At 41.7% G+C, this 20822-nt stretch overlaps 1 pseudogene; it reads left to right on the plus strand.

Moving 5' to 3' along the window:
* The first annotated feature begins 3918 nt into the window (after window positions 1–3918).
* Window positions 3919–4477, plus strand: LOC141027854 (uncharacterized; annotated as a pseudogene).
* The last annotated feature ends 16345 nt before the right edge of the window (window positions 4478–20822 follow it).

The following is a 20822-nucleotide window of genomic DNA, read 5'->3' on the forward strand; positions in this document are numbered from 1 at the left end:
CAAAAACAGTTTTTTTTCGAGCATGATTTTGTCTTTTTTGCTGAGGCCTACACAAATGTCATTTCATCACGAAAATTGGCACGCATGTGTAACACACATCAATGTTTGTTGCCAAAAAAATTCAGAATTTTTTGAATTTTTTTTATTTTTTCATTTTACTGTAGCAAAGGGTGCATGTGAGCTCGAGCTCACATACTCCATGTCCCACATATTAGCTACTAAGTTAACTACTCCCTTCATTTATATATACAAGGCCACAAACTAAGATTATAGGTACCAATATAAAATTTAATGTCTATTTTGTAAGTCAGCTTTTCTTTTTGTTTATTGGGTTCATTAATACCCCACATGCATGGAGGAAGTAGCTGACTGTCATTATGACTGCATGCATGTATGTATTAAACAAGTTGCTAATACGAGAAAATATCATTAATTTTGCCTCGATTACTGTTGGTGGCCTTGTAACGATGCAAAATGTATATTCCATAGTGGCCTTGTATAAGTAAATGGAGGGATATAAACTGTATATCTAGTTGATGATCTACATGCTAGTATTCTTAGCATGTAGATCATCATCGCCAACTTAGTCATATAAACTGTACATCTAGTAGATGATCTACATCACCTAGTTGCCTTGCGGGTATTCTCTATATAAGTTCTTCTTTGCGGGTATTCTCTATATAAGTTAATTTCTAGAATGTTTTGGTTTTGTTGAATATTAGCTTGTCAGCAAATCGAATAGCCAATCTGTGATAGGAAATAAGAACTCACTACAATTTCGTTTTCTGTATATCTTAGCAGTTCTATCATTTGATTTTTAAAAGATGATCTCTGTTTTCCATAGCACGAGCCAAGTCAGCAATTTAGAATAGTTCTCATGCTCGATTTTTTATCGAAACATCCAGTTATGCAAGTGATCAAAATTGCCTTATGAACAACTCATAAAAAAAGGTACCGTATGAACAGAGTGCATAGTAAGATCATCTCGTGCCAAGTTTTGGTTGCCAATGTCTGAAGCAGTCGAGTATAGTGTAATTCATCTCACATGCCTTTGCCACTGCATTACCATGCTCTGAATATTAAATCTACTTCCCCTACTTGTGTTCCCCTCGTGCTGATTCCTGCAACCGTACTAGTCTAAAACACACGCCTACCCAGTCTAGTGATGTAGATGTTGTAAAAGCACCATGGTTGGAAACAGAACAGAACATATGTCAACACTCAACACATACATTCATCAGACCGAATAACTGCACTGAATAAGCAACTGAGCGACAGAGAACATAGTTGAGGAGCTTGTGCCTGAGACCTGAATATGAATGGAAACTGGTGACGATTATTTCGCTAGCCGTTCCAGATTTCCCGACCACTACGAAGGATCACATTTTCGGTGATCTGCAACCATGCTCTGTTTTCTGAGTGCTGACAGTTTCTGGTGCGTCCAGGTCTGAACAACATGCATAACAGTTTCTGGTGCGTCCAGCCTTCGTCATTGCATTACAATAATCTAGTGCCCCTGCAAGAACACATTCCTTAGCACCTTAGCTTATATTCTGGTTATGTGGATGCTCACCATTTTTTCGAAAAGAAGGTTATCCCCCAGCCTCTGCATCAGCATGATGCATGCGGCCATTTTATTAATAAGCAAATAGTCCAACAAAGTGTCCATGTCTCAAAAAGCAAAAGGGCTCTCAAAGAGCTAAAAATATAAAAACGGCATAGCCACAACCGGCGGAATAAAAGTAGATAGGAAACTAAACTATCCTATTACATGACCGCCAGCCAAACCGGTTGAAGATAGTCTGCGCTACCGTCTCCCAACGGATAGACCCAGTAACCGTACACTCCCTGGCATCCGTCGGAGTGAGTAGCGACCACATACAGATCAATGTAGTGGCCCGAAAAATAACCTGCAAGAAATGAGTATGTGTTGTTCTGTTAAAAACCAAATCATTCCTGCAGTTCCATATAGCCCATAATAAAACACATACTCCTACACGGATATGTTTCGCTATTTCTGACTCAACTTCATCTAGCCACGTCCCAAATAACTTGTGGATGGTATTTGGAGGAGTAATGTTAAACGCTATATGAACAGACCGCCATAAAATTTTGGCCATTGGGCAATCAAGAAAGAGGTGTTTGATAGATTCATCATGATCACAGAAGCTACATCTTCGAGATCCTGTCCAGTTACATTTTGCCAATTTGTCCTTAGTGAGAATGACTTGTTTTTGGACAAACCAACATGAACACTTTAATTTTTAAGGGCACTTTGACTTTCCAAATGTGCACAGATCGTGGGATAGAGCCAGAGTTGATAATATCCAAATACATGAATTTTACCGAAAACACTCCATTCTTGGTTAGTTTCCAGTGCAACTGGTCTGACTGTTGAGAAAGGTGAACATCCATCAATCTTCTCACAAGATGGAGCCAAGCTTCCCAATGGTTTTTCGCTAAAGTCCTCCTGAATTGAATATTGAGAGGATTGGACTGTAATACTGTTGCAACGTAAGCATCTCTACGTTGAACAATATTTTAGAGAGAAGGATATTGGATAGCTAGAAGCATCTCCCTTAGCCACGTATCCTCCCAGAATCTCGTGGAAGTATCATTACCAATGATAATTTTTGTCCTATGGAAGAAGGCTGATTTCACTCTGATCAGTCCTTTCCAAAACGGCGAATCGGTTGGTCTGACCATCACCTAGGATAAGGTTTTACAATGAAAGTACTTATTACGTACAATCTGGGCCCATGTGGCATCGGTCTCTATAGATAGTTTGTACAACCACTTGCTGAGAAGGCATCCATTCTTCACCTCTAAATTTTGGCCTACAAATAACATCCCATTTAGCAAGTCTGTATTTTTGTTTTAACTCATCCGTCTGCTAGAAAAAAACGCGATCGATAGAAGTCTAGTCTTTTCCGAACCCCAACTGATACCACGAAGAAGGACAAGAGAAACATTGGCATACTCGTGAGCACCGAATTTATGAGAATTAGTCGGCCTCCATATGACATAAGTTTACCCTTCTAGCAGCTTAGTTTCTTTTCAAATCAATCCTCAATGCACTTCCATTCTTTGTTAGATAGCTTGCGATGGTGAATCGGTATGCCCAAGTACGTAAAAGGCAACGAACCTAACTCACATCCAAACAGTTGTTTGTAAGCTTCTTGTTCGTCTTTAGCTCTCCCAAAGCAGAACAATTCACTTTTATGGAAGTTAATCTTTAACCCCGATAACTGCTCGAATAAGCATAACACAAGCTTCATATTTCTTACTTTTGCCAGATCGTGCTCCATGAAGATGATAGTATCATCAGCGTACTATAGAATGGACACTCCTCCATCCAGTAGATGCGGGACGAGACCACCTACTTGGCCATTTTCTTTCGCTCTTCCTATTAGAATTGTCAACATGTCCACTACTATGTTGAACAAGATAGGTGACATCGGCTCTCCCTGCCTTAGACCCTTGTGTGTTTGAAAATAATGACCTATGCCATCATTCACTTTGATTCCGATACTGCCTTTTTGCGTGAAAGAATCTACCTACTTTCTCCAGGACAGATTGAATCCTTTCATCCGCAAGGCCTGCTGTAGAAATGGCCACTTAACCTTATCGTACGCTTTCTCAAAATCCACCTTAAAAACCCCTTCTAGGATGTTTCTGTCCGGCATGAAGGCTGTTTGAGATGGTTGCACGACACTGTGTGCAATCTGCGTCAGCCTGGTTCAAAAAAGAAGAGAACATGTGTCAACACTCCGCACAGTACATAGATTAGATGGAACATAGTTGAGGAGCTTCTGCCTGAGATCTGAATACAAATGGAAACTAGTGATGATTATTTCCAGATATTCTCTGGATTTCGACTACCACCAAGGATCACCCTTCTTATTGTTGTGACTTGTGAGTGGATCAGACAACGGTACAAGAAAGCTCTGGGAACTGCGTCAGAGGGGTATCCAAAAACTTCCAGACTAGTTCCAGATTACCACTGTGAGCTTCTCAGAGGCTGCAGATATGGTTTTCAGTGGTGGCCTGGACAATGACGTAAAGTGGTGGACAAAAGAATGAAGTCACGGAATCTCACAAAGGACATAAAGGACATGATAACTGGGATGCAGCTTAGTCCTGATGGGTCGTACCTCCTCACCAAAGTGATGGACAATGAGCTCATGATCTGGGATCTGCGCTCTTATGCACGAAGAACTGCAACATCAAGACCTTTACAGGACACCAGCACAACTTTGAGAAGATACTGTTGAAGTGCAGCTGGTCACCCGACAATCGCAAGGTCACTGCTGGGAGTGCTGATCGTATGGTCTACATCTGGGACATGACATCAAGGCGGATCCTGTACAAGCTTCCTGGGCACAACGGTTCCGTTAATGAGACCGCTTTCCATCCCACCGAGCCCATCATCGGATCCTGCGGCAGCGACAAGCAGATTTATCTCGGGGAGCTTTAGGACGCTGTCACTTCCCCAGCTAGGAATTCCTGTAATATTTGGGTAGCAAAGAGAACAGAAGACCACAGGTACCGTGTTGCTCTGTCAGACATTGAATGCTGGATTGCTGATCAAATTTTCAAACTGCTACTTATTCAGTACCCTTACGGTTCATGTTAAACTTGTGGCCATTCTGCCTTTTAATCACTAACTGGTGTGCTCTCTCTGAAAACCTTATTCACTTACGTGTTCCCTGCTGAATTACGTTGTCTAACTTGTGTATCGAGTGAAATGCTGTTTTAGTCTGTAAAATTACCTTTTTCTGTTAGACGAGTTTCTATTGGTGCTATATATATAACCAGAAAAAAGTTAAGTAAGCTAAAAGCTTGCCTTAAAAGGGAAAATCATATATTAATAAATTTGGTTGATCCTCTTTTAGTCAATAGTAGATTGTCAACAATGTGTTTGAACATAATTTATTAGCCGTCAACTTATATTCATGTGGCTCTGCTCAAAAGAGTATGACTGCATGGAGTGTCATTTTATTCACCATAGTCATGGCCGTCCGCCTTGGCTGCATGACAGCCAATTCTAGCCTTCTAGGTGATACCTGTTATTGATGAAAATACTGAGTTTTGGACAGTGGTTTCATTTCTTTCCAGTATCTGTAACTCATAACTAATTGCAAGATAAAAATACTTGTAAAAATTCTCTTTAATTTAAAAAAAATGTTTTTAAGTGTGTTTATCTGGCTTGTTGGTGGTGGGGTTGAATTGTGTATATGTGAAGTTACATATTGCCTTTTGAAAGATCTTGAGACACCATGCTTTGGCAAAATGAATCAGTTTCATGTATACTTTTACGCCAATTCCAGGGAGCGAACGTTCCGACGAAGTAATCGTCGTTTGATTTTACGTTTGTGGCTGTGCGTGTGCTTGAACCTAGCGCATGCGTGAAATCAGCTGGAGAACATGTAAAGACCCAGTGGAGCCGCATGAAACAGGAGCCGCGCACTACTGGAGTCTTACCTTTGTCTTCCCTCCGTTCCTAAATATATGACGTTTTGGATCCAGCTAAGTATAGCAAGCTGATCACTCAGCCGGAGTGGATGCAACTCCAGAGAAATCTTCTATGTTGATATGCAGCCAAGTATAGCAAGCTCACTTAGTTAGAAGAATGTATGTATACCTCCAGCTAAATCACTCAATGCTTACTATTTGAAAGGAAAAGAAATTATAGCTAGTCAACCACCTTGTCGATGAGTCATTATCTCAATGCTTACTATTTGCGAGAGTGGATTTTCAGTACCTGGGTGTCTAGACACCCCCTTATCAAAACCGTACGCTCAGAATTCACAGCATAGAGATCTGTACCATGTACTGTATTACAATTTTGATTAGCAGGTGCGTCTATTTGAAATAATTCTGGGCCTAGTCTGTCACTGCCTCGTAGGCTGATTCCACCTAGTGATGCAAGTAGGGAGCTGTCGAGTTGACATGTCGGGCACACATTTCACTTCTCTAACAGTTGAGAGAAACACTAGGGCAGAACTCTTTTTTAATGCAGTACATTGTTGAGTGAGAAGACGCTGAGTGAGCTTTACTTTTTGGAGATGTGACAGAAAAAATGGAGAGAGGAGAGCCTGTGAGAGAGAACTTCACTTTTTTCCTGGAGAAGTTACACAGAAAAATAGAGAGAGAGGGAGAGAACCTTGTGAGAGAGCAATTCACTTTTTTTGAAGAAGTGATAAGTGAGAGAGAGCTTATGCCTGAGACAAAGAGATGTTTTTTATAGGTGAGAGAACAACTTGTGCATGCATGATGATGTGACTATGAGAGAGAAACGTAGCAGGAGGGGAGAGAGATATGCACGGGCTGCGGCCAGTTCACGTGCTACCTCTGTTAATTTGCTGCGATTACAGCCCACTCACTGCAAAACCTAGGACTCAGCACGAATCCTTAAAAAACTGGGCGCACCAGATAAGGGGGTGCCTAGGCACCCGAGTGCTATGGCATCTTTTCGATCGTCTTTATTTCTTTGTAGCTAGTCATTATCGTCTTTATTTCTTCGTAGCTGTCATCTGGTGTGCATGCATATATATAGCTCTCATCCACAATGGTTTATAGTTATCAACTAGCTGCCCAGAATATCTCTCATCCACCATGTTTATTGTAGTGGCCAGGAGGCAGACCAAAGATACTTATATATATGGGCTATTTATATCTCAACCGAGTTAGCCGGTATGGATATAGCATTCCTCAGTAGTCAAGACAAATTGCCTAATTGTATTCTATTTAAAGTGGCACATCATCACAAAATATATTAGATATGGGAAGCATTAGGAATCTATAAGCTTGTGGCTGTGCTGCAATGTTCAGCGAGAATAGTGTGGTGCACACTGTGTCAAGAACAGGTTGTAGAATCATGTGTTCCAATTTGCCCTTGTCTAAGAGATGGTACGGGCCTGACTAGATTGATGAAGAATCTTGGCTTACTGATGTGAGGGGAAGCACATGGTTTGTGTTCCAAGACAACTCCCTAATCAGATATGTCTGGAGGATGCGTGTGACTAGTGCGTTCGACTTCTCCTGAGCATTGGCGTTTCTGCCATTGGGGTTTAGCTTAGGTTGCCATGCTCTCCCCTATGCTGGTCGTCTTGACACCTCCCTAGCTTTCTGTTTGTGTGTCGCTGTTCTAAAACTACGCCAAATTCAGGTGCGGAATCTCTTCCTGGTGACCATTAAATTATTTTTGCTACACAAGTTGCTAGTCAAGTTTTGATCTCCAATGCATTGACTGGTTACTTTTCACCTGCAAACATTAAATTATTTCTGCTACACAAGTTGTTAGTCAAGTTTTGATCTCCAATGCATTGACTGGTCACTTTTCACCTGCAACCAGGCACATGCTACAATTACGATCTCTAGTCACCTAAGCAGTTATGCGGCTTATGACATTCAATTCTTAAAAGACGATATCTGTTTTTTCATAGCATGAGCCTAGCGAGGAGTTTCAACTAGTTCTCTTGCCCAACTTTTGGCAAACATCCAGTTCTACAACCGATCTAAGTTACCTTGTGAAGTGAGTGCATAGTATAGCATGACCCTAGGACACACCACATTATCCATCCTTTTATTATGAGCACTCTTTGTGGGATATATTATGGCCAAGGTCGCATCTTCGAACTGGTCCTTGTTGCCCACCTTTCGGTTTCCTTCGTTAAATTTGTGACCATTCCACGGCTTCCGTTTTAAACACTAATTGTGTTGAATCTTTCGAAAAACTTCTTAATTTGCAGCTTCGCTGTTGAATCAGTTCAGCAAAATATTGAGTCAACCGGCGGCACGAGTTGTCAGCTTCTTTTTATATTTGTTAGACCCCTCTTTCTTTCTTTTGAAGAAATTGTTTGTGAAAGTTATTGGTGTTCCATTTCTCATGGAAGTTTGAAACGAACCCAATCACAACAGCGGAAATATTTCAGTAAATCGAGTGCAGACTAATAGATCAGAGCTAACAAAATCTTTCGAGGAAAGATGCTATAATCGATCACGCATAGTAGCTCATTTTTTTGACAATCACGATGGTAATGTTGTATGCTAATAGATAAGACAACATGAGAAAGCAAACAGGGATGAACTAGAAAGCTTGGGAGTAAATGAGATACGCAAGACTGCTGAAGAACAGACAGAGATGTGAGCATGATGAATTAAAACACACTACCCGGCGAGAGAAAACTATTGCGAGATGTTACTAAGAATATAAATCAATTGAATGACAAAGTAACACCACAGAACAAGGAGACGCACATACCGAAAAAGGCTTTTGCCCTGCTTTATAGATAAAGCAAAACAAGGAGACGCACATACAAACAAACAACCTCAAGAACAACCAACTGAAAGATACTAAACAACATGGATGATGATACAGACGAGTAATCGATGGCAGATATAGTAGATCATAGATGTCTATCGATATGAAGCATCGAAAGTAAACTATCAAAGGAAATGCAGTAGAGTAGAATGAACCGGTGGTGCTCGATGGTGACAAATGGATTTGGAAGACCAGTTCGCCCTTCTGCCAAAGGACTATGTCTGGTTTGAGGGACTTGTGATTGAACCTCTCTCCATCCTATTCTCCTTCAACTCGGAGCTGATCCGACTCCAGTTGATTTCTCTCGTGGTAGATAATTGTCGGTGATTTCCAAACCTTCAACAGACTTCTTCGCAAACCACAACTACTCTTGGTTGGTGGAGACTTTGCTTGGTGAAGACAATTACTCTTCGTCACTCAAGCCGACACCTATCCCTCTAGAGAGGGTGCATCTCTCAAGAGTAATAGGTTTAAGAACTCTAACTCAGATCTACTGTGATGCTCAACCATTGTCTAAGTTTTGGCTCTTGGTTTTCTCTCGGTGGATCTTAACTCAATATCTCGACAGGGAATGCTCAATCAATCTTCTCACAAATTTCAAACGTTGCAACCAACAGACAACGTTGGGCGGGGTGGCTATTTATAGCCACAGCCTTCCATGATGGGAAATGACCAAACTGGACAAACGAATCAGCCAATGGACAAACAATATGTTTCCAATGTTCGGATTTTGAGCATAACGGTAACATTCCTTGCGGAGCAAGAAATGCTAGCTCCTCGGTCCGAAAGATATCTCACGCAGCAATGAAGAACGTCTTCTGCTGATAGGTAATCATTCGGAACACAAAGAGATTTCTCTCGGTCTTACATAGGTTTCGGCTAAGCATCACAGCGGACCTAAGCTTACAGAAATAGTAAGGAGGTCATGTGCCTCAAATGAGAGAAAGAAGAACAACGAACGGAATGCTACATCTTCATTTCCCCTTCAATCTTCTCGATTGTAGTCATTTTTATTTGGGCGAACCGAACATATATTACTTCACGTTAGCAATAATTTTAAGGGGTCCATTCATTTGATACAATCTTCTCAAAATGTAGATCATCCTTCTTTGCAACACAGATAATCTTCAGTGACGTTCTCCGAACTTCATGCCGAATACAACATTCTTCTCGGGCTTGCATCGACTATTTCTCTCTGTGTGCACTAGCAAACAAATCAGTCCATGCCTGTTTTTGACAACAATCTCCAAAACACGAGGCAAACCATTGCACCAACAGTCTCCTCCTTTTTTTGGACGATTGTTGACAAAACGGAGCACATCAATAGATAGATGAAGGGTAACCGAATGAAATGCGAAAGGAATTAAATGACGAGAGGTAATCCGAAGATAAATCTCGCTCCCCCTGAATGTATGTATCTTACTGAAGAAATTTGTTGTCAAAGTTATGCAAAGATGATGTGTAAGAGGCAGGGGCAATGTGAATGGACCCCCGCTCGCCCCCCGCTCGGGCGACTCGGGGGCTCCCCAACCCTAGCCGCCGCCGGGCCTAGCCCATCTTCCTCCCCTCCTCCCGCCGCCGCCGGAGGACGCCGCCGGCTTGCGCCCGGAGGCCGACGGCGGTGGCGGGGGCTCTTCCTCCCTCCCGTGTCTCAGGGGTGGCGGGGCCCCAACATGCGTGGAGGTGCGGCCGATCTAGAAGCGACGGCGGCGGCGGTCGGCCCTGCCTCCGGCCACGGGCGGCTGGCCTGGATCGGGCGGCGGCGCGATGCGGTCTTCGGCGGTATGTCATCTGGCTTTAGATCGGCGGCGGCGTCGAGGGCCTGGTGGACTGCTTGGCGGCACCCATGTCAGATCTGTTCTGGCCGGTGTAGCCAGTGGTGGTGGTCATCTTCTTCGTCGGCGGTTGCCGGCCAGAAACTTGGTGATCGGATCTCGAGATCCATCATCTAGTCCCGGCTGCGAGTTGGGGAGACATGGTTGCCGGTGAAAACCGAGCCGACGGCAGGCGATGGCGGCGTTCTACGCCGTTACCTTGATGAAGGCATCGTCGTGTAACTACTGTCGACCCACTCGTGCTGCTTTGGGGGAAACCCTAGGATCTGGTGTTCCAGATCGGATGATGGCGGCACTGCGGTGTCGTTTCTCTCTTGGCAGCATCGTTTGTGGAGCAGCGCTGGAAGTCAGAGGCAGGAGGTGGAGCGGCTTCGTCTTGCACGGAGCTTCGGTGGAGATGTCAAGTCATGCCTGACCGACACGTGCTGCGCTTTGTCATGCCTGGTCGGCAGGTGCTACGCATGACAGATCTTCCAAGGACTTCAAGCTGTGTCGGCTGGTGGTACTTGGCAGCATGGCGCTGAGGTGTATCAGTGGCGACCACGACATGCTCAGCTGTTTGCGCGCAGGGAGGAGGTGCCGTTGGGCGGCGTCGACGATAGCTAGACCGAGCAAGGTTGATGCATGAGTACAGTTCTGAAGATGGAGCAGTGGCAGTTGGCGGCGACGGCCTCTGAGAGCACGCCGGACCAGCGAGTGCCTCAGACCCGGCAAATGGCTAGGTTGGGGTCTCAGGTCTTAGATGTTAGGCTTGGCTGCGATGTCTGTTTGGTATTAGGCTCAGGCTATCTGTGCCCCTTCATCAACTGGATAGGTGTGCGACATTTGTTGCTTAGACGGCGGCTTTAGTCTTACTGTTGTATGACTTTGCAAGGTCTTGTAAGAATACTTAATAAAGTGGCCGTATGCATCGCCCAGATGCAGAGGCCGGGGGTCATCCTCGTTTTCTAAAAAAAGGGGGCAATGTGAATCTTCGGATGAGTGCCATTGAGAGATGATATTACTCAGAGGTTCGTTCAATACACTCGGTGACATGTAAGATTTTTCCTGCAACACAGTCTTTGAAGAGGATGTGTTATAGTATACAAAGACTTTCAATTGATTTGTCACACAAATAAGCCATGAAGATTTTCTTAGAACACAGTTTACAGATAAAATCGAGATATTTGAGTTTCCTGCAAGTTAGCTATATTATGTCTGGACTGCTGATTGTTCAGTACCATCCAGTTTCCCTAGTAAAAGTTGAGACCTTCATGTTGTTTCCTGTCAATCACTAATTGCGTGTACTTGCTCGAAAACCTGCTTAACAGAAGTATCAGTTTAACTAGTGAAATGAATTGTCAGCTTCTTTGCTAGTTTGTTAGGCCAGTTTTTAAATATAGGTTCGTGAAAGATATTGGTGCTTTAATTATTTTGTCAGAGCATCTGTGTGCCATGGTACTAAGAGTAGGAAAAATGAAGAATATGACTCACCTCACCTGCCGGTGCCACTGCACTGCCAACCCCTGAAGATTAAATCTACTGCCCCTGCTTGTGTTCTTCTTGTGCTGGTTCCTGCAACCGTATTAGATAAGCATTCCTTAGCACCTAAGCCGACCATTTCTCTCCCCGCTAACGCCTTACCACTTCTGGTGATGTGGACGCTTTACAAGCAACATGGTTGGAAACAGAATAAAATATGTGTCAACACTCAACACCAGCCACTAGTCTATCTCATATATATATAGTCCGTATGCTTAGTGTTTTGTAGTTATAAACTAGTCAGAATAGCTCCCATCCATCGTGATTTATTATATGGTCGACTAGCCATTGGCAGGCTGAAGAAATATATATGCGTGCCATTTATATTAGGTGAGCCAGCTACCATGAAAATGGTACTCCTCACTTTGCCAGATTTTACGTTGTTAAGTTGCACACCAGCACAAATATGTTAGATTTAGGAGGCGCCGGGAAAGCTTGCAACTGCACGAGACCGTGCCGTTCGATAAAAAACGGGCATCCCACATTGAGCATTGGAGTATCAAACACTGTATGTTGGCGAGAGACGTGATTGAGGACCATGGTTCACCCGAACCTATGGTCTATGCAGTACGATTTAACATCATACTACATGTGGATCTGTGACATGCATGCCAACTGCATTTTTTAATCAACTATGCATGGATCCTTATGAATAGACATGCATGCCAATTGTATTTTTTAATCAACCATGCATGGATCCTTATGAATAGTGTTTAGAAATCAGTGGTGTCGAGTATAGGTTCGGCTGAACCATGGTTCCGTAAAACATTTTCGGTATCTTGGCAGTGTGCAGTGCACCTGTAGCACCGGTACTGTAGCTAAGAAACTCCTACTGGTTAAAAGAGGGGGCATGTTAGGAGGTGGATTAGGAGCACTCGGCGACGCACACATACGAAATCTCCGCCGCCTGCCTGCAATCTTGGGATCCGTGCCACTTTGGTGGAAATCATTCCAGGTTGTGAATACGCCACCGGCTTCGTAGGACGAAACAGTAGATACATGTTCTTGGTCATTTATTATATCCACTCTGGGATGTTCAGGTACAGAACAGTTGTCCGGAGGTAATTAATTTACTCGACCATCACCTACCTGTGGAGTCTTCTCCTTGCACGCAAGCACTCCATTGCCAGATGTGAAAATCATGCTTACTCTCGTCTGCTACTAGTGATTTCAGCACAAACAAATACTTTGCAGAGAAGAAGGGGATTTGAGTTTGGTAATACTAGTGTGCGTCCGCTGATTAGCAAGAATCTGTACCTGCTGTTCTTTTTCGGCGGAAGGGATGAGCAATTCAGCAGATCCGCTTGTCCATCCTCCACCCGGCATCGATTCCAGGTAAGTTCTTTTGGTTATGAACTGATTGATAACTCCGACTGCTTTATTAGTTGCCACTAGTAGAAAACATGGCTTTGGTTCGGTCAGAAAAAAGCATTAATTCCGGTTGCATTACGAACCGGGACTAATGTGAGCATTAGTCCCGGTTCGAGCGGCTAAGGCATCGTACAGGCATTAGTCCCGGTTTAAATGGGACCTATAGTCCCGGTTGGTGCCACGAACCGGGACTAAAGGGTGCGATGCCCATTAGTGCCGGTTCGTGGCACGAACCGGTATTAAAGGTCCCATTTTCAAACTCTACCCCCCGCCCCCCTTGGATCGCCTTTTCAGTTTTGTAAAAAGCAAAAGAAAATGATAAAAACTTCAAAAATTAAAATCCTTCCAAATGTAGTTATGTTACTACATGTACTAGTTAGGAAAATTTAAAAACTTAAATTTGGACATGTTTTGCAAAAAGTGTAGGGAAATTGTAAATGGCTATAACTTTTGCATACGATGTCAGAAAAAAGTATAATATATCAAAATGTTCAGCACGAAAATCCGCATCCGATTTTGACAGCCTACGGCCTGTTTGCAAATTTTTAGAATTCTCAAATTCTAAAAGGAAAAAAGTTATGCTCAAATTTCTGTTTTTTTTTTGAATTTTTGTTAAATCTGGTCAAATTATGGTCAAACTACTTATTCAAGAAGTATTAGTGTTACTAAATAATTATTCAAGAATATTAGTGTTACTAAATAATTATTTCAGTTTTTTTGAATTTTGGTCAAATCTGGTAAAACTGTGGTCAAACAATGGTCAAACTAATTATTCAAGAAATATTAGTGTTACTAAATAATTATTTCAGTTTTTTTGAATTTTGGTCAAATCTGGTCAAACTAATTATTCAAGAAATATTAGTGTTACTAAATAATTATTTCAGTTTTTTTGAATTTTGGTCAAATCTGGTCAAAGTGTGGTCAAACTATGGTCAAACTACTTATTCAAGAAATATTAGTGTTACTAAATAATTATTGTTTTTTAGAACAATAGTTTCAAACTCAAACAGTGAAATGTGTGACTTCATGCTCAAGCTAAATTCCTGAGGGTTAATAGGATTGATATCTTACTATTGTTAGGAAAACAACAAGTGCAGACTTGGAAACGAGGGAGAATAGAACTTGAAAGTTAAGCGTGCTTAGGCTGGAGTAGTGAGAGGATGGGTGACCGTCCGGGAAGTTAGATGATTTGGAATGATGAGGGGTGATTAGAGATTAGAGGTTAAATTAAGCAGTGATGAGGGGTGATTATAGGTTAATTTTTTTTCAGAAATTTGAAAATAAAAAAAAATTCAAAAAAAATTTCAACAATTTTTTTTAAAAAAAATCATAAAATTTCCTTTAGTACCGGTTGGTGTTACCAACCGGGACTAAAGGTGGACCTACAGGCAGTGGCCACGTGGAGGGCCTTTAGTCCCGGTTCGTGTAAGAACCGGGACTAAAAGGGAAGGCTTTAGTAACGACCCTTTAGTCTCGGTTCCAGAACCGGGACTAAAAGCCCTTATGAACCGAGACTAAAGGCCATTTTTCTACTAGTGTGCCCAGATGTTTATTATGATTTTGCTACAGGCCCCCTGACGTGTGCGCTGCCGGCATAGCACAGATGTCCATCAAAGCGGCGCGCGCACTGTCGACCGTAGCTGAAGCGGACGAATGGAAGCACAGAGCAGCACGTCTCAACAGTTCTAGGTGGAGACCCTGGGTCGAAATCAAGGACTCCTAATCTTATTGATGTCGAAAGGGAAAACAGCGGCTGGGTTCGACGGTTAGTTTTCTCTGTACATGTTCCATGACATTTTTGCTTTCTCAACTTGATGCACACGTTGTAGTGCAGCAAAGAGTGCACATCCGCCCGATGTCTAAAGCGCTAGCTGTGATGGAGGTTGGAGATATTATCGATGAGAACTACTCAGGAGAGGTAGACACAATATTTGTTATTACAAATATTCATTGTTTATCTATTATGCGCGATCTAAGAAATTGTAACGGCCAAAAACTCAGGCATCCGTAGGTTCTGACGTGAAAGAAAGGATGAATCATGTCATGAAGGAAGATAAGCCGTTGATAGCACATGTCTATTTTTGGAATCCTTTTTGGAATAAATTATATTATTTGAGATAGACATTTTTGTTTCTTATTATTATATAACACATTTTTAATTTTTTTAATTTTAGGAACATGTGTGTTTCGAGATCGAAGAAGGATATGGAGAGACCGATCCATATGTGTCAACTTTGTTCGATGAAATTTGGCACGTGGAAGACGAGGAAGACTGTTGCTCGTGTATTTCTTCTAAATTCAAATCCGAGAAGGATGACATCGATGATGATGGAGAAGAGGTGGACAGCTTGGCGTGCAAAAGGCTTAAAATCTCTGGCAAGGCAGTACTTACTGCCATTTAAGTAACAATTATGTATAACCACGTGCCACTTGTATTGGCGATCTATCTATGAGAATAAAAATATGCATTTTATGAATTTGGGTTTTAAGAGGAATTAATCCCATGTGGCAAGTAAATTTTCAATTGGATTACCTTTTTATGTTGATATCTCTCAAAATGTGTGTGTTTCTTTAATCGAATTTATTGACTTGTAACATACATCCAATTTTTTTTCACATTACTCTTCCGCTAGGGAAGCCGGTTTCGTCGTGCCAAAAGTCATCAATCGTATGCACAAACAGTGATAAGAATTAATTGTTATAGCATATGTAATTTTTTGGACAGCTACTTGTTACCAATGTGAAGCGTGCAAAGTTAAAGGTAAACATTGAATGTGATTCTGTAAAGGTTTTGAGCACTAAATTCAGCTTTTAATGGCCTGCCAAGGTAGGCGGAAAACAGTATTTATTTATTTTTATTTTTCCATGCAAATGGTAAGTCACACGAAGTTTTCGAGACCAGCCTACAAGTACAACATCGCATGTAAAGCCTGCGAACGGAGTGCCAAGAAGGTTAGCTTTTCTCTTGGAGATTTATCTTTTTGACCGTCGCATGCGTCATAATTTAATTTTTTATAACTGGAGGATATGAGAACCATCTACCAGGGAGGAAGAAGGTGCGAGAGCTAGCTGGAGGATATGAACGGCTCTTGATGGTATGATATGCAGTAGTGAGGAAGCTGCAAGCTGCAGATTTTTTATAACTGACGATAGGAGGAAGATGACCGTTGTAGTGAGGATTGAGCCATTGCGAGGAAGAGAGGAGCGTGTGCATTAGCTTCATTTGGGTGGTTGGGAGCTGGCAGATGAGAGGGCGTGAAGGACAGGAGGACATCCATTCGTGTGGACTTGGACATAAAACGCGTGCACTATGTAGATGATATACCAAACAGTACAAAGGAATACTAGAAGTGAAAAGATGTGAGTGGGAATCCCGATGCTAGTGTATGGGATGGATTATAGTGAGCATAGTCGTCGAGAGCTCCTATGCAATTTCAGGGCATGTTACCATTATTAATTGGTCGGTCCTGCCATACATCTACTTTGAATCATTACTCTATTGTGCCTCGATGCTCAATCAATGTTGAAAGGGCATTAGAGAATCAAGGGTGACTAGGTTCCTCATGTCTACACAGGTTACGATATGGCTGGTTTGTTGCCAAATTTTGTTTTACTATTGTCAGGGGAAACACACATAATTAGCGAAAGTGCTCTTGTGAGCTTGAGCTCACATGCACATGCACCCTTTGCTACAGTAAAATCAAAAAAAAATATTTAAAACGTTCAAAAAAAATCTGTTTTTTTTACAACAAACATTGTTGTCTTTTTCACATGCGTGCAAAATTTCATGACAAAATGACTTTCATACAGGTCTCGGTGAAAAAAACAAAATCGATGTTCCAAAATGCTTCCAAAAACAGTTTTTTTTCGAGCATGATTTTGTCTTTTTTGCTGAGGCCTACACAAATGTCATTTCATCACGAAAATTGGCACGCATGTGTAACACACATCAATGTTTGTTGCCAAAAAAATTCAGAATTTTTTGAATTTTTTTTATTTTTTCATTTTACTGTAGCAAAGGGTGCATGTGAGCTCGAGCTCACATACTCCATGTCCCACATATTAGCTACTAAGTTAACTACTCCCTTCATTTATATATACAAGGCCACAAACTAAGATTATAGGTACCAATATAAAATTTAATGTCTATTTTGTAAGTCAGCTTTTCTTTTTGTTTATTGGGTTCATTAATACCCCACATGCATGGAGGAAGTAGCTGACTGTCATTATGACTGCATGCATGTATGTATTAAACAAGTTGCTAATACGAGAAAATATCATTAATTTTGCCTCGATTACTGTTGGTGGCCTTGTAACGATGCAAAATGTATATTCCATAGTGGCCTTGTATAAGTAAATGGAGGGATATAAACTGTATATCTAGTTGATGATCTACATGCTAGTATTCTTAGCATGTAGATCATCATCGCCAACTTAGTCATATAAACTGTACATCTAGTAGATGATCTACATCACCTAGTTGCCTTGCGGGTATTCTCTATATAAGTTCTTCTTTGCGGGTATTCTCTATATAAGTTAATTTCTAGAATGTTTTGGTTTTGTTGAATATTAGCTTGTCAGCAAATCGAATAGCCAATCTGTGATAGGAAATAAGAACTCACTACAATTTCGTTTTCTGTATATCTTAGCAGTTCTATCATTTGATTTTTAAAAGATGATCTCTGTTTTCCATAGCACGAGCCAAGTCAGCAATTTAGAATAGTTCTCATGCTCGATTTTTTATCGAAACATCCAGTTATGCAAGTGATCAAAATTGCCTTATGAACAACTCATAAAAAAAGGTACCGTATGAACAGAGTGCATAGTAAGATCATCTCGTGCCAAGTTTTGGTTGCCAATGTCTGAAGCAGTCGAGTATAGTGTAATTCATCTCACATGCCTTTGCCACTGCATTACCATGCTCTGAATATTAAATCTACTTCCCCTACTTGTGTTCCCCTCGTGCTGATTCCTGCAACCGTACTAGTCTAAAACACACGCCTACCCAGTCTAGTGATGTAGATGTTGTAAAAGCACCATGGTTGGAAACAGAACAGAACATATGTCAACACTCAACACATACATTCATCAGACCGAATAACTGCACTGAATAAGCAACTGAGCGACAGAGAACATAGTTGAGGAGCTTGTGCCTGAGACCTGAATATGAATGGAAACTGGTGACGATTATTTCGCTAGCCGTTCCAGATTTCCCGACCACTACGAAGGATCACATTTTCGGTGATCTGCAACCATGCTCTGTTTTCTGAGTGCTGACAGTTTCTGGTGCGTCCAGGTCTGAACAACATGCATAACAGTTTCTGGTGCGTCCAGCCTTCGTCATTGCATTACAATAATCTAGTGCCCCTGCAAGAACACATTCCTTAGCACCTTAGCTTATATTCTGGTTATGTGGATGCTCACCATTTTTTCGAAAAGAAGGTTATCCCCCAGCCTCTGCATCAGCATGATGCATGCGGCCATTTTATTAATAAGCAAATAGTCCAACAAAGTGTCCATGTCTCAAAAAGCAAAAGGGCTCTCAAAGAGCTAAAAATATAAAAACGGCATAGCCACAACCGGCGGAATAAAAGTAGATAGGAAACTAAACTATCCTATTACATGACCGCCAGCCAAACCGGTTGAAGATAGTCTGCGCTACCGTCTCCCAACGGATAGACCCAGTAACCGTACACTCCCTGGCATCCGTCGGAGTGAGTAGCGACCACATACAGATCAATGTAGTGGCCCGAAAAATAACCTGCAAGAAATGAGTATGTGTTGTTCTGTTAAAAACCAAATCATTCCTGCAGTTCCATATAGCCCATAATAAAACACATACTCCTACACGGATATGTTTCGCTATTTCTGACTCAACTTCATCTAGCCACGTCCCAAATAACTTGTGGATGGTATTTGGAGGAGTAATGTTAAACGCTATATGAACAGACCGCCATAAAATTTTGGCCATTGGGCAATCAAGAAAGAGGTGTTTGATAGATTCATCATGATCACAGAAGCTACATCTTCGAGATCCTGTCCAGTTACATTTTGCCAATTTGTCCTTAGTGAGAATGACTTGTTTTTGGACAAACCAACATGAACACTTTAATTTTTAAGGGCACTTTGACTTTCCAAATGTGCACAGATCGTGGGATAGAGCCAGAGTTGATAATATCCAAATACATGAATTTTACCGAAAACACTCCATTCTTGGTTAGTTTCCAGTGCAACTGGTCTGACTGTTGAGAAAGGTGAACATCCATCAATCTTCTCACAAGATGGAGCCAAGCTTCCCAATGGTTTTTCGCTAAAGTCCTCCTGACTTGAATATTGAGAGGATTGGACTGTAATACTGTTGCAACGTAAGCATCTCTACGTTGAACAATATTTTAGAGAGAAGGATATTGGATAGCTAGAAGCATCTCCCTTAGCCACGTATCCTCCCAGAATCTCGTGGAAGTATCATTACCAATGATAATTTTTGTCCTATGGAAGAAGGCTGATTTCACTCTGATCAGTCCTTTCCAAAACGGCGAATCGGTTGGTCTGACCATCACCTAGGATAAGGTTTTACAATGAAAGTACTTATTACGTACAATCTGGGCCCATGTGGCATCGGTCTCTATAGATAGTTTGTACAACCACTTGCTGAGAAGGCATCCATTCTTCACCTCTAAATTTTGGCCTACAAATAACATCCCATTTAGCAAGTCTGTATTTTTGTTTTAACTCATCCGTCTGCTAGAAAAAAACGCGATCGATAGAAGTCTAGTCTTTTCCGAACCCCAACTGATACCATGAAGAAGGACAAGAGAAACATTGGCATACTCGTGAGCACCGAATTTATGAGAATTAGTCGGCCTCCATATGACATAAGTTTACCCTTCTAGCAGCTTAGTTTCTTTTCAAATCAATCCTCAATGCACTTCCATTCTTTGTTAGATAGCTTGCGATGGTGAATCGGTATGCCCAAGTACGTAAAAGGCAACGAACCTAACTCACATCCAAACAGTTGTTTGTAAGCTTCTTGTTCGTCTTTAGCTCTCCCAAAGCAGAACAATTCACTTTTATGGAAGTTAATCTTTAACCCCGATAACTGCTCGAATAAGCATAACACAAGCTTCATATTTCTTACTTTTGCCAGATCGTGCTCCATGAAGATGATAGTATCATCAGCGTACTATAGAATGGACACTCCTCCATCCAGTAGATGCGGGACGAGACCACCTACTTGGCCATTTTCTTTCGCTCTTCCTATTAGAATTGTCAACATGTCCACTACTATGTTGAACAAGATAGGTGACATCGGCTCTCCCTGCCTTAGACCCTTGTGTGTTTGAAAATAATGACCTATGCCATCATTCACTTTGATTCCGATACTGCCTTTTTGCGTGAAAGAATCTACCTACTTTCTCCAGGACAGATTGAATCCTTTCATCCGCAAGGCCTGCTGTAGAAATGGCCACTTAACCTTATCGTACGCTTTCTCAAAATCCACCTTAAAAACCCCTTCTAGGATGTTTCTGTCCGGCATGAAGGCTGTTTGAGATGGTTGCACGACACTGTGTGCAATCTGCGTCAGCCTGGTTCAAAAAAGAAGAGAACATGTGTCAACACTCCGCACAGTACATAGATTAGATGGAACATAGTTGAGGAGCTTCTGCCTGAGATCTGAATACAAATGGAAACTAGTGATGATTATTTCCAGATATTCTCTGGATTTCGACTACCACCAAGGATCACCCTTCTTATTGTTGTGACTTGTG

The sequence above is a fragment of the Aegilops tauschii genome, chromosome 7, assembly GCF_002575655.3.
Source record: "Aegilops tauschii subsp. strangulata cultivar AL8/78 chromosome 7, Aet v6.0, whole genome shotgun sequence".
Classification (NCBI taxonomy): Eukaryota; Viridiplantae; Streptophyta; class Magnoliopsida; order Poales; family Poaceae; genus Aegilops; species Aegilops tauschii.